The sequence below is a fragment of the Acipenser ruthenus genome, chromosome 39 (assembly GCF_902713425.1).
Source record: "Acipenser ruthenus chromosome 39, fAciRut3.2 maternal haplotype, whole genome shotgun sequence".
Lineage (NCBI taxonomy): Eukaryota > Metazoa > Chordata > Actinopteri > Acipenseriformes > Acipenseridae > Acipenser > Acipenser ruthenus.
In genome coordinates this window covers 10,844,392-10,858,660 of record NC_081227.1, presented here as the reverse complement: position 1 = coordinate 10,858,660, position 14,269 = coordinate 10,844,392, and the positions used below count along the sequence as shown (strand labels likewise).

Below are 14,269 nucleotides of genomic sequence, written 5' to 3'. Positions count from 1 at the left end.
ATCAGCCGGGGCTGGGGAGGGAACCACCACAGACGCAGGTCCGAGGTCAGCTCCAGCTTCCCAATCCTGTTCCTGATGAACAGTGCCCTGGCGATCCACTCATGCTGCTCCTTGGGCAGCGACTGCTTCCATGCTTCAGGAAGAAGCACCTGCAGGAAAAATAAAAACAAACATATATGCACATTATAACTGAACACATTTACAATGCAATACAGGGCACAAAGTTTGCGTTTACTTTTTCACACTTAGTTTGTGTAAAGAGAAGAAAAAAAAAAACGACATCTCACCTCAGCACTCTGTGCTGGTTGCGTTTGCGAAGGCTGCTTTGCCGGTTCAGCCGTTGGTTGGGAGCGCTGTTGGACATGAGGGAACTGTACAGGACCGGCTTGTAGAGCACACACACACATAGATTTGACATGTTACTAATGATATACATGCACTATACACTAAAATGATCCAAGCAAGCAAGCAAGCAAGCACGCTGTAGTGATTTGCATTAAAATCTACTGTGCCACAAACTACAACACCACTAAAAACATGCAAGCAATCCACGAGTGCGTAATGTGAGAAAGGATGGAGGGGCAATCCGAGGTGGGAGAGGAGTCATTCGCATTGTGCAGGGCAGTCAGCCAGGAGAGTGAAAAAGGGCAGAGAGTGATGCGATTTTAATGTACAGTGAAGACACAGGGTCTGTCACCAAGACCTACCTTACCACGTTCAAGGAACTCAGTCGTTAGCTAATAAACACAGCAACACAAAACAAAAGAGTCATAAAATCATCTAAAAAATGAGTGTCTCAATACTGTACAATATGTGATTCTGACATTAAAATTGAGTATTATACTTACTGGGAGGGGCTACGTCGCAGATGGCAACCAGCTCCGTATCTGTGACCTCCTCCCAGAAGGCAGGCGAAGCTGGCTGGCGCTTGGACACCCCTGGAAAGTAGAAAAAAATAAATAATAATAATAAGCCATGTACATGATGAATGAGGAAATAATAGTGAAATTAAGTACAACACCTACCTTGAGCTGAAGGTGCACGAGGCACGACCTTCGGAGTCCTCGGACGCAAATGGAGGCTGCTCGCCAGTGGCGACCGCGCAGGGGTCGGGGACGGCTGCGAGGTCCCAGGCCGAGGGGAAGCAGGCCGAGAGGGCGCAAGTTGCGTGGGGACAGCCTGCGAAGACCCAGCCTGTGACGACGCTGGGGACCGGGACTCCTGGTCTCGCCGCAGGATGTATTTCTGCAACGCCTCCATCTGCGTTCCGGTTCGGGGTGTTTGACGCCGGAGCCATTTGACGTAGCTGCGAGACATCATACACAAAGTGTTAGATTTGTGTCTGAATTTTTGGTTACATAACAAAAAATAAGATGAATACTTGTGCAATACAAACCCTCTCTTCTCCTTGTCCGTAGCCTCATACAGATCCCTCCAGGCGAGGTCCTTGTGCACCCCAAAGGCCACAAGGCGCAGGTCCTCCTGACCGGGCTGGGAGGAGTGCAGCCAGGCTACGTCCTGTGCTCTCCGGTCCCTGACAGCCGAGGCAACATCAGGGAAAGCACAGGCGTAGCTGGTCAGGGCGTCCTTGTTCGCCATGTAGGGTGACATGGAGCTGTCACCCTCCCGCTCCCTCTGGTGGCTGGTCACCAGGGACACAGCGTAGCCCATGTCGTTTGCCAGGAGCCACTGGAAGGTTTGACCCCGGTACTTACCAAACTGCACGGTACTCTGGCTGAGGACCAGCATGCTGTTCCCGGGGTCACCTCCCTGCGACACGACATGGGCCACGGCATCGCTCCGGACCTCTTCCGGTGCCTTTGCCACAAAGCGCACAGTGGCCGCCTTAGTGGCAGCGGAGACACTGGCAGCTTCGGGCGTGTGCTGGAGGAGCAGGTCCTTGGACCCTGGCACCCTTCGAAAGGATGGGGTTGCTTCCATTGTTGATAACTGGAATACAACTTACATGTTACTACTTATTACTCTGAAGAACAAAGTTGATTAAGCTCATCTAGATATTTTCTGACATATGCATTCATTCTTTATAAATTACAATTTATTCAATGCAAGTACAGTTTGGAAAATAAATAAAGGGGGTGATGAATGTAGTAGTATTTCAGCTTTTAGGAATGTCAGTGTGTGGGAATAAAAAACAACTTAGTGTACCAGGGAGAGAGGCAGATAGATAAGTTCCTGCTTTTTGTAATTGTAACTACTACATTTGGTGACATTGTAAGGTGGTGTTTGAATTGGCTGAGTTTGTGTGTGATTAGTACCAGGTGAGTGGCTAAATTGATTAGCAGTTGATTTTGCTATTTGATTGGTTTCCACACAGTTTAGTTGGTTCTTTTGCCAAGCAGGGGTAACAACATTTATTCAAGCAGCTTATTTTAGCGCCAGCACGAAGCGCCAGCCAACAGAAGAGCCTCAACAAAAGAGCCGGGAGTCTAGCTGTGGGAGTCCAGCAAGGGGAGGCCTGCGCTGAGACGCTGTTCGACTAGATCCGAACCTCCCAGCGCTCTGGAAGAAGCCATCTACTAGTCAGGTCTGTATCCTCCACCCCACTGCTCCTACTGTGCCTTTTGTCTTGCTTGTCCTGCTATGACTGTCTCTCACATCCCTGTTCTGTCCTCCCGTCCTCGTCCTCTGCCCTCCCTCCGCTGTTGCTCCTCCAACCCCTCTAACCTCATTTCTCTGCCTCTCCCCCCCTCCCGCACACTCTCTGGTGCACTCTGGAACTGTCACTCTTCTGCTAACAAAGCTGATTTCATCTCTGCCTTTGCCTCCCACCTCTCGCTCGATTTCCTTGCTCTCACTGAAACCTGGCTGTCCCCTGATAACACTGTTACTCCTGCTGCCCTGTCCTCTCTCTACGTCCTGTCCCATACCCCGCGTCTCACCGGACGGGGAGGTGGGACGGGTCTTCTCCTCTCTCCCTCCTTACTCTTTTCTGTCCCCTCTGATCTCACCTCCCTCTCTGTCACTACCTTTGAATTTCATGCAGTCCAACTAACCTCTCCCTGTCAACTCCTGCTCATTGTTTTGTACCGCCCCCCTGGGCCTCTCACTCACTTTCTGGATGAACTCGACTATCTACTCTCCTCCCTCCCCTCTCTGTCTACCCCGACTGTCCTGTTGGGTGACTTCAACATCCATCTCTCCAACCCCAGCCACTCTGCTGGATTCCTCCCTCTCCTTCACTCCTTCGACTTCTGTCTCTCTCCGTCCCCTCCTACCCACAAAGCTGGCCGTCAACTGGACCTCACCTTCTCCAGGGCCTGCTGCCCCTCCAACCTCTCTGTCACCCCCCTGGACCTCTCTGATCACTATTTCATCTCTTTTTCTCTGTCCCTCCCCCCTCTCCCTGCTCCTCCTACCCCCACTGTCACCTCTCGCCGTAACCTCCGCTCTCTCTCCCCCTCTGTCCTTGCCTCCACTGCTCTCTCTCACCTCCCTCCTATCGACTCCTTTTCACAACTCTCCGTAGACTCTGCTACCTCCACCCTCTTCTCCTCACTCACCTCCTCCCTCGACTCCCTCTGTCCCCTCACCTCCCGACCCGCTCGCCCCTCCCCTCCCCATCCCTGGCTCTCCTCTGTGCTCCGCTCGGCAAGAATCACACTGCGATCTGCTGAAAAGAAATGGAAGAGAACCAAACTCCCTGCTGCCCTAGACCTTTACCGCACTCTTCTCTCCTCCTTCTCCTCTACTCTCTCCTCTGCTAAATGTGCTTATTTCCAATCTGTAATCCAAGCCTCCACTAACAACCCACGTAAACTATTCTCTACCTTCTCCTCCCTCCTAAACCCTCCCCCCCCTCCTCCTCCCTCCTCTATCTCCCCTGACGACTTTGCCTCCTTCTTCTCTTCTAAAATCTCAGATATCCGCAAACTCTTTAACACCTCTCCCTCCCCCGCACCCCCTCCTGCTCCAACCCCTACACCCACTACATCCCCTACTAACTCGCCCTCCCTCTCCACCTTCTTGCCCCTCTCAGACTCTGACCTCTCCTCCCTGCTCCAGGGTCACAAACCCACCACGTGTGCCTTGGACCCCCTCCCCACTCACCTCTTTCAAGCTGCTGCTCCTGCCCTACTCCCCTTCATCTCCTCCCTCCTCAACACCTCTCTACTTTCTGGCATCTTCCCCTCTGCCTTCAAAAAAGCCTCTATCACTCCCCTCCTCAAAAAACCTACCCTCGACCCCACCTCCCTCCAGAGCTACCGTCCTGTCTCCCTCCTACCCTTCCTCTCCAAAACCCTCGAGCGGACTGTACACCGCCAGCTCTCTGCTTTCCTGTCCAACCACTCTCTGCTTGACCCTCTCCAATCTGGCTTCCGCTCTGCTCACTCCACTGAAACCGCCCTTCTCTCTGTCACCAACTCACTTAAGTGTGCCCGAGCTGCCTCTCTCTCCTCTGTCCTAATTCTCCTCGACCTCTCTGCTGCCTTTGACACTGTTGATCACTCTATTCTACTATCATCTCTTGCTGACCTGGGGATCTCTGGCACTGCTCTGGCCTGGTTCTCCTCCTACCTCTCCAACCGCACTTACCAGGTAACCTGGCGTGGAGCAACCTCCACACCTCACCCTCTCTTAACTGGAGTCCCCCAAGGGTCAGTCTTGGGTCCTCTCCTGTTCTCTCTCTACACCCGCTCCCTGGGCCCCCTCATCGCATCCTATGGTTTCTCATACCATTTCTATGCTGATGATGCTCAGATTTTCCTCTCCTTCCCCACCTCTGACTCCACCATCTCCTCCCGTATCTCTACCTGTCTGTCTGCTATTTCCTCCTGGATGCACTCGCATCACCTCAAACTCAACCTCTCTAAATCTGACCTCCTTTTCTTTCCCTCCTCCTCCCCCTCCTCTGATCTCTCTATCTCTGTTCCTCTGGAATCTACCACACTCTCTCCCTCTTCCTCAGCTAAAAACCTTGGAGTCACCCTGGACCCCTGCCTCTCTTATTCCCAGCACATCTCCACTCTGGCACGCACTTGCAGATTCTTCCTGAGCAACATCCGAAGAATCCGACCCTTCCTCACCAACTATGCTACCCAGCTCCTGGTCCAGGCCCTGGTACTCTCCCGCCTAGACTACTGCAACTCCCTCCTGGCTGGCCTCCCTGCGTCCGCCACCCGTCCGCTCCAGCTCATCCAGAACTCTGCTGCTCGCCTGGTGTTCTCTCTACCTCGCTTTGCCCACGCTACTCCACTACTCCGCTCGCTCCACTGGCTCCCGATCACCGCTCGCATCCAGTTCAAGACTCTTGTACTAGCCTACAGATGCCTTGATCAGACTGCACCCAGCTACCTCCAGACCCTCATCTCTCCCTACACCCCCACTCGACCTCTCCGCTCCGCCTGCACTAGAAGACTGGCTCTACCTCCGCTACGCTCCCCTGCCTCCCGAGCCCGCTCCTTCTCCACCCTTGCTCCGCAGTGGTGGAACGACCTTCCTACAGATGTCAGGACTGCCCAGTCCCTGACCACATTCCGGCGCCTCCTTAAGACTCACCTCTTCAAACAGCACCTGTAGAACTCCTCTGTTGTATCCTGGGACACTATCACCCTTCATTTAAATATGCTTTATTTTGCTCTTATCTGCCCCCTATTTTACTGCATTTAATCCTGTACCTCAGAATATTGTAATCTCCCAAGTGTTTAATCTGTAGTATTTTGTACTTAATCATATCCTGATGTAACTATCACTACTTAATCATATCCTGATGTAACTTTCACTATTATCTGCTGTATTATTGAATTGTGGTTTGTCACACTTGAGAATTATTGTATTTCTTGTTCTTATTGTATGACTTATATTGTAACACTTGAATGTATTTGTATTTGCTTGCGATTGTAAGTCGCCCTGGATAAGGGCGTCTGCTAAGAAATAAATAATAATAATAATAATCACTAATAATAATGATGGCTGTAAACAGAGACACACACACACACACACACACACACATTAGCTACAATTCCTTTTACACCGAGATAGGCTTAGAGACGAGGCACTTATCTTTACCGTTGACTGTTAGATTTAAATTTGAAAGTACATTGGCCGCTGCGTGGCAGGGAATGACAGTAGTTAATATTATCATACCCTTGAGCAGTGTGAGTTTCACTTGGGATACCTGGACAGATACATACAACAATACACATAGCACAATACACACTTTAATACTAGCACAACAAAAGCTATACATTAATGAATGATGAACATTTTAATAGACACAATAATAGTATGCATAACTAAACACACTAAGCCAAATACACACACTCATAACACTGAGTGTATGCAGCATTAATAATAATAATAATAATAATAATAATAATAATAATAATAATAATAATAATAATAATAATAATAAACACATGCAGTAGAATTAATTTTAAATGGAGATATAAAGAGATAGCACTTTACCTTTCAAATAGTTAACAATCACTCTGAGAAGGCAAGAACAAATAAGTAGTTAATATTATAAAACGTTGCAATAGATAAAAAGCAAAAACTTACAAATACTAAACACTTGATCTCCACGAAATAGTATGCATAGCTAAATATGCAAAGCCCAATACACACGGTAATACTAGTACAACAAAAGCAATACACTGAATGATAAACGCTTGATCTCGACGAAATGCTAATAGCGCATAGCTAAACACAAAGCCGAATACTCGTGTTTTGCTGATGTTGTTTACTTTTTAAAATATTAACAATAATAATAATAATACATGGGAAAAATATGAATAAAATACTAAAAACAAACGCACAAAAGTCTACAGACCAGCGAAAACAATACAGCGTTGGCATTCGGCGAAAAAAAAAAACCACACGACACGACTAAATTAAAAGATTATACGGTCGACATACGTGGTCACAGTTGTAAAAAAAAAAATAGAAAAACAGCATTTAAATATGAATAAAAGAATCCAAACTGACCTCTCTCCGTCTGCAGGCAGCTGAGAATTAGTTGGGTTTTTTTTAAACGCCGCCCTTCCAAAGTTGGAACAGGCTCCGCGCGATTAAATTGGCCGCCCAATGTTGGAACAGCACTTTCCCATTGGTCCAATGTTGGAACAGCCCGTTTCTATTGGCCAAATGTTGAAAAAGGCCGTTTCTATTGGCCGAATGTTGGAACGGCCCGCTCCGATTGGCCGAAAATCGAAACGGGCCGCTCCGATTGGCCGCCAAAGTCGGCGCACTCCGGCTCCCTCCGCTCCGATTGGCCCAGAATGTTGGAACGCTGTGTTCCAACATTGCCCCGAAGATCGCGAGTCGTGAAGCGCAAGGATGACACGCAAATTCGTGAAGCGTTCCACATTTTGGTCTTTTTTGTCGTTGGGAATAGTACTGTACCTGCCTTGGAATAACTACCCTGGTAGAACCCGAAACATTGAAGCTGAACCTGAACCCCAATCCTAACCCAAGCCCAAAACCAAACCCAAACCCTAATTTGATTAGAGGAGCACCCTCAAAATGGAGCGAGGTAACCAGTGGTGTACCACAGGGATCAGTATTAGGACCTCTGCTATTCCTAATCCACGTTAATGATTTAGATTCTGGTATAGTAATGTCACAGGTGACAGTGAACTAGTTATTCCATGTAGTAAAACATTGGACTCCTTTGCATGGAGGATCTCAGTAAGCTACAGTGCACGGTTCATCAACTGATTCAGATTCATTTATGTTAAGTTTGCTACTGATGATGTGGAAAAGAACAGTAATTGAGTGCCCAAAAATATGAATCACAGTGAGTTTTGACCTCCTTTAGAATTCTGGATGGAGCGCATACCTTGCAAAATGACCCGGTGTGAACAAAAGGAAATATATAGAAGTAATATGTACAGCTAAACGTGTCCAAGTATCTTATAGGAATGAAGTCAGACCATGGAAATCCACACCTGTGCTGGAGAAACATTGGATCAAGGGACTTCTTGTGGAAACAACTAGAGCGAAACCTGGTACAGAAGCTGAATCCTGCTGGGAACACATGGATATGCTGGACATGTCCTAGGCGATTTCAAATATGGAATGTACTTTGACATAAAAATGAAGTGTTAGAGGTTTTTTGAAGGAAGGATAAAGAGGGAGTATCCATGTACCGCCAGCAGGTGGCTCTCTTGCTCCATGAAATAGGTCAGTCTACACATGTTTTTAATTAAGTACTTAGTAATCTCGGAATAAAAAAGCACCATTCCGGCTAAAAGTGAACGTTAATCACACCTACAAACAAGATAAGAAAGAGATTATTTACCACAAACGCTCTTTAGCCACTCGCTGCACATAGAGGCGCATCAGCTAAGCACCGTGCGTTCGTTAGGGCAGCACATATACTAAAATTGGAACGATACAGAGAAGATTAGCATGGCCCCAAATGGAAGGATGACACGCAAATTCGTGAAGCGTTCCACATTTTGGTCTTTTTTGTCGTTGGGAATAGTACTGTACCTGCCTTGGAATAACTACCCTGGTAGAACCCGAAACATTGAAGCTGAACCTGAACCCCAATCCTTATCCAAGCCCAAAACCAAACCCAAACCCTAATTTGATTAGAGGAGCACCCTCAAAATGGAGCGAGGTAACCAGTGGTGTACCACAGGGATCAGTATTAGGACCTCTGCTATTCCTAATCCACGTTAATGATTTAGATTCTGGTATAGTAATGTCACAGGTGACAGTGAACTAGTTATTCCATGTAGTAAAACATTGGACTCCTTTGCATGGAGGATCTCAGTAAGCTACAGTGCACGGTTCATCAACTGATTCAGATTCATTTATGTTAAGTTTGCTACTGATGATGTGGAAAAGAACAGTAATTGAGTGCCCAAAAATATGAATCACAGTGAGTTTTGACCTCCTTTAGAATTCTGGATGGAGCGCATACCTTGCAAAATGACCCGGTGTGAACAAAAGGAAATATATAGAAGTAATATGTACAGCTAAACGTGTCCAAGTATCTTATAGGAATGAAGTCAGACCATGGAAATCCACACCTGTGCTGGAGAAACATTGGATCAAGGGACTTCTTGTGGAAACAACTAGAGCGAAACCTGGTACAGAAGCTGAATCCTGCTGGGAACACATGGATATGCTGGACATGTCCTAGGCGATTTCAAATATGGAATGTACTTTGACATAAAAATGAAGTGTTAGAGGTTTTTTGAAGGAAGGATAAAGAGGGAGTATCCATGTACCGCCAGCAGGTGGCTCTCTTGCTCCATGAAATAGGTCAGTCTACACATGTTTTTAATTAAGTACTTAGTAATCTCGGAATAAAAAAGCACCATTCCGGCTAAAAGTGAACGTTAATCACACCTACAAACAAGATAAGAAAGAGATTCTTTACCACAAATAAATGAACATTAAAACTGAACAGCCAAGGTCTTAAGAAAAAACCTGTCTCAGCTGGATTTTGTATGAACAAAGAACAGGGTCAAGCCTAGTTCAGTCATTATAAAAAATATAAGAGTTGAATGCAGTTATACTGGCCTGTATTTGGATTTAAATCTTAGAGGGATTCACCAAAGAAATAAAGTGATATTATAAATTCTAGCAGCAACTGTTAAACTGAAGTAAAATAATTAAGTTTTTCTTGAAATGCCACATTCATAGTTAAAAAGGTTCAGTGATAATTTACACTGTTTATAGTTTATAATGGTCAAAGACTAGTAATTAGACACAAAGGTATTGTAAATTAATAAAATAAATGATTAAAACCTTTTTTTAGACAGCATGGTATTTGAAACTAAAACTAATTATTTGATTTCATAAGATTAATAGTATGTTTTAAGTATTTGCTATAATAAGAAAACATATTATTTAAACTGACAAGTATTATTGCTTGTTCATGACTTTACTGTATTAATAAGAAGATTAAAAGCTGGAAGCAGTATTCGATTTAATTAAAAGGGAAAGTGGTACAGTTTATTTCTCCTTCTATTGAACAACAAGACCTCTAGACATTATGATATCCATTGAATTATAGAATTTTAAGGGTGTTGTGTTATGTTTTTGTGTTAAGTTTGTAATAATATACTATAATGTACCTTGTTGTTAATCCACTATACTATTGTCTAATGATGGTAGATGGAGTCCTTATAATGTGGTTCTTTGAAACTGCTCTATTGCTAAAAGGGGCCTCTCTCCTTATCCCGATGAACAGGCTGTAGAGAAAGGAGGGGGTCTTATTGCATTCTACGCTAGCAAAGCTGCAAGTCTTGTAGATTTGCAATTTAGGGTTTATGGAATTAGTGGTTTAGCACAGATAAGAATATATCTTGAAATAATATGCAAAAATGATGGCTTAACAGACATTGATAGGTCATAGATCTAAAAAAGTGTTTGCACAGACTTTGGCCTTGAAAAAACAAGAGACTCTGGAAAACTGCTTGGAATAGCATATTTAGAAGTCAGATACAGGTCAGAGCCTGGTTAGTGCATCTTTTAAGGGATAAATAATTCTAATGAAAACTATTACCACTTAAACTTAGTGAAACTAATTGACTTAAATACTGCACGAGACAATCTTTTGTCAAATCCTCTGTTAGACAATGGTATATGGAATTAAAACTGACTCATTAACAAAATGATGAAACAATATGAGGTTAAAAGAAACACATGCCTTTAATTTAGCAAAATATAATGAATTAGAAGATGATGTCACATATTAAGAACATCTCTCATATATAACACATATAAAAATAGTGTTTTGCATGCACATATAAACAGTAGTGTTTTTATATTATATTATAAACCAAGATCCTGGGAACTTTGGTTCACTTAACTTTTCAGATAAAGGAGGGGCTCGGAGGAAAACAAGGAATGAGATCATAGAGTTGGACAAATGTGAAGTTTTGAATTCATTCAGTACATGACACCTATTCATTCTGAAAAGTTAGCCCGGAACTTTTGAAAACCATTATTCGTAAAAGGGATAAGAGCTGTCTCACCAGATTAATGATTGGATTTAATTGAGGCGTCCCATGTATTCCAATGGGACGAAAAACCTATATAACTCCTAAGTAATTACAATGGAGTACCACACTCATCCCAGACAGAGTAAGGTGGTCCATCTTCTGCAAACTTTAAATACATCAGTCTGTCAATTTCTTGGGTGCTATATTAGTCATCTGGATATATTGCGGGTCAAGAGCGTAATAAAAATACCCCACAAGGAGTAGTAACATCTCTGTCCTCCTAACGTCTCCCCTGAGATAAGAGTGTATACTGAGCTAAATGGAACAGAGTACGTACAGAAATCTGAACCTACGGATTTTGTGACAGTAAGCAAACTTGTTAAATTTGCATATCTCCCAGCTGTCTCTCTGATGTATAGCTGTGCTCACTTCTTTATTAAACGTGAGTTTAAACTGTTATTATTATTATTATTATTAATATTATTACCTCTGACCGTATAACCTGGCATCCTTCACTCCTGTTCCTGGAAGAATGGCCTCCAGCTGAGGTAGTTTCATCAGTTATTTCTTGTAACTGTTTTTAAACTAGATGACCACTACATCGTGTCTAAAGGTATAATTGCAAGAACTGTGTAGTTCTGTATTCCTAATAATCATTGAGTGCAATTCTTAAACCCTAACTCTGACCCTAGCCCCGAGTATTAAGCCCCCTCCTCTGAGGTGTCAGTTGCATTCCGCGCTGTGATACGAAACGGGACCCTGGTCAACCTGCAAGTCTTTTGGTATGCTGGCCAATCCGGAGGGCTCAACATCATAGGTAACATGTCAGTATTTGCATATCTTTCCCAGCCGGTTTGAAGGTGCAGATGTGCAGACTTCTTTATTCAGCCGCTTTCTGCAAACGTGATATCCTCAGAGTTTGTAACCCTCTGCGTGTTGATTGTGGACAACCATGCATATACGCAGAGCAAATGGAAACAATTGGACTATGCTTGACACACCACAACACCAATCGCTCTTTAGCCACTCGCTGTACATAGAGGCGCGTATCAGGTAAGCACCGTGTGTTCGCTACGGCAGCACATATACTAAAATTGGAACGATACAGAGAAGATTAGCATGGCCCCTGCGCAAGGATGACACGCAAATTCGTGAAGCGTTCCACATTTTGGTCTTTTTTGTCGTTGGGAATAGTACTGTACCTGCCTTGGAATAACTACCCTGGTAGAACCCGAAACATTGAAGCTGAACCTGAACCCCAATCCTAACCCAAGCCCAAAACCAAACCCAAACCCTAATTTGATTAGAGGAGCACCCTCAAAATGGAGCGAGGTAACCAGTGGTGTACCACAGGGATCAGTATTAGGACCTCTGCTATTCCTAATCCACGTTAATGATTTAGATTCTGGTATAGTAATGTCACAGGTGACAGTGAACTAGTTATTCCATGTAGTAAAACATTGGACTCCTTTGCATGGAGGATCTCAGTAAGCTACAGTGCACGGTTCATCAACTGATTCAGATTCATTTATGTTAAGTTTGCTACTGATGATGTGGAAAAGAACAGTAATTGAGTGCCCAAAAATATGAATCACAGTGAGTTTTGACCTCCTTTAGAATTCTGGATGGAGCGCATACCTTGCAAAATGACCCGGTGTGAACAAAAGGAAATATATAGAAGTAATATGTACAGCTAAACGTGTCCAAGTATCTTATAGGAATGAAGTCAGACCATGGAAATCCACACCTGTGCTGGAGAAACATTGGATCAAGGGACTTCTTGTGGAAACAACTAGAGCGAAACCTGGTACAGAAGCTGAATCCTGCTGGGAACACATGGATATGCTGGACATGTCCTAGGCGATTTCAAATATGGAATGTACTTTGACATAAAAATGAAGTGTTAGAGGTTTTTTGAAGGAAGGATAAAGAGGGAGTATCCATGTACTGCCAGCAGGTGGCTCTCTTGCTCCATGAAATAGGTCAGTCTACACATGTTTTTAATTAAGTACTTAGTAATCTCGGAATAAAAAAGCACCATTCCGGCTAAAAGTGAACGTTAATCACACCTACAAACAAGATAAGAAAGAGATTCTTTACCACAAATAAATGAACATTAAAACTGAACAGCCAAGGTCTTAAGAAAAAACCTGTCTCAGCTGGATTTTGTATGAACAAAGAACAGGGTCAAGCCTAGTTCAGTCATTATAAAAAATATAAGAGTTGAATGCAGTTATACTGGCCTGTATTTGGATTTAAATCTTAGAGGGATTCACCAAAGAAATAAAGTGATATTATAAATTCTAGCAGCAACTGTTAAACTGAAGTAAAATAATTAAGTTTTTCTTGAAATGCCACATTCATAGTTAAAAAGGTTCAGTGATAATTTACACTGTTTATAGTTTATAATGGTCAAAGACTAGTAATTAGACACAAAGGTATTGTAAATTAATAAAATAAATGATTAAAACCTTTTTTTAGACAGCATGGTATTTGAAACTAAAACTAATTATTTGATTTCATAAGATTAATAGTATGTTTTAAGTATTTGCTATAATAAGAAAACATATTATTTAAACTGACAAGTATTATTGCTTGTTCATGACTTTACTGTATTAATAAGAAGATTAAAAGCTGGAAGCAGTATTCGATTTAATTAAAAGGGAAAGTGGTACAGTTTATTTCTCCTTCTATTGAACAACAAGACCTCTAGACATTATGATATCCATTGAATTATAGAATTTTAAGGGTGTTGTGTTATGTTTTTGTGTTAAGTTTGTAATAATATACTATAATGTACCTTGTTGTTAATCCACTATACTATTGTCTAATGATGGTAGATGGAGTCCTTATAATGTGGTTCTTTGAAACTGCTCTATTGCTAAAAGGGGCCTCTCTCCTTATCCCGATGAACAGGCTGTAGAGAAAGGAGGGGGTCTTATTGCATTCTACGCTAGCAAAGCTGCAAGTCTTGTAGATTTGCAATTTAGGGTTTATGGAATTAGTGGTTTAGCACAGATAAGAATATATCTTGAAATAATATGCAAAAATGATGGCTTAACAGACATTGATAGGTCATAGATCTAAAAAAGTGTTTGCACAGACTTTGGCCTTGAAAAAACAAGAGACTCTGGAAAACTGCTTGGAATAGCATATTTAGAAGTCAGATACAGGTCAGAGCCTGGTTAGTGCATCTTTTAAGGGATAAATAATTCTAATGAAAACTATTACCACTTAAACTTAGTGAAACTAATTGACTTAAATACTGCACGAGACAATCTTTTGTCAAATCCTCTGTTAGACAATGGTATATGGAATTAAAACTGACTCATTAACAAAATGATGAA

General features: G+C 43.2%; 1 long non-coding RNA gene and 2 other non-coding genes across 3 annotated transcripts; 2 read left to right on the top strand and 1 right to left on the bottom strand.

The window, feature by feature from the left end:
• Positions 1 to 5: 5 nt before the first annotated feature.
• On the bottom strand, positions 6 to 1,059 carry LOC131707350 (uncharacterized). The gene is made up of 5 exons (XR_009311141.1): positions 1,026 to 1,059; positions 849 to 938; positions 708 to 737; positions 288 to 385; positions 6 to 149 (listed from the first exon to the last, which is right to left on the bottom strand). It is a non-coding gene; the product is annotated as an uncharacterized LOC131707350 (long non-coding RNA).
• A 7,254-nt stretch (positions 1,060 to 8,313) lies between these two features.
• On the top strand, positions 8,314 to 8,423 carry LOC131707368 (U6 spliceosomal RNA). Its single transcript, XR_009311160.1, has one exon. It is a non-coding gene; the product is annotated as a U6 spliceosomal RNA (small nuclear RNA).
• A 3,563-nt stretch (positions 8,424 to 11,986) lies between these two features.
• Positions 11,987 to 12,093, top strand: LOC131707452 (U6 spliceosomal RNA). Its single transcript, XR_009311185.1, has one exon. It is a non-coding gene; the product is annotated as a U6 spliceosomal RNA (small nuclear RNA).
• The last annotated feature ends 2,176 nt before the right edge of the window (positions 12,094 to 14,269 follow it).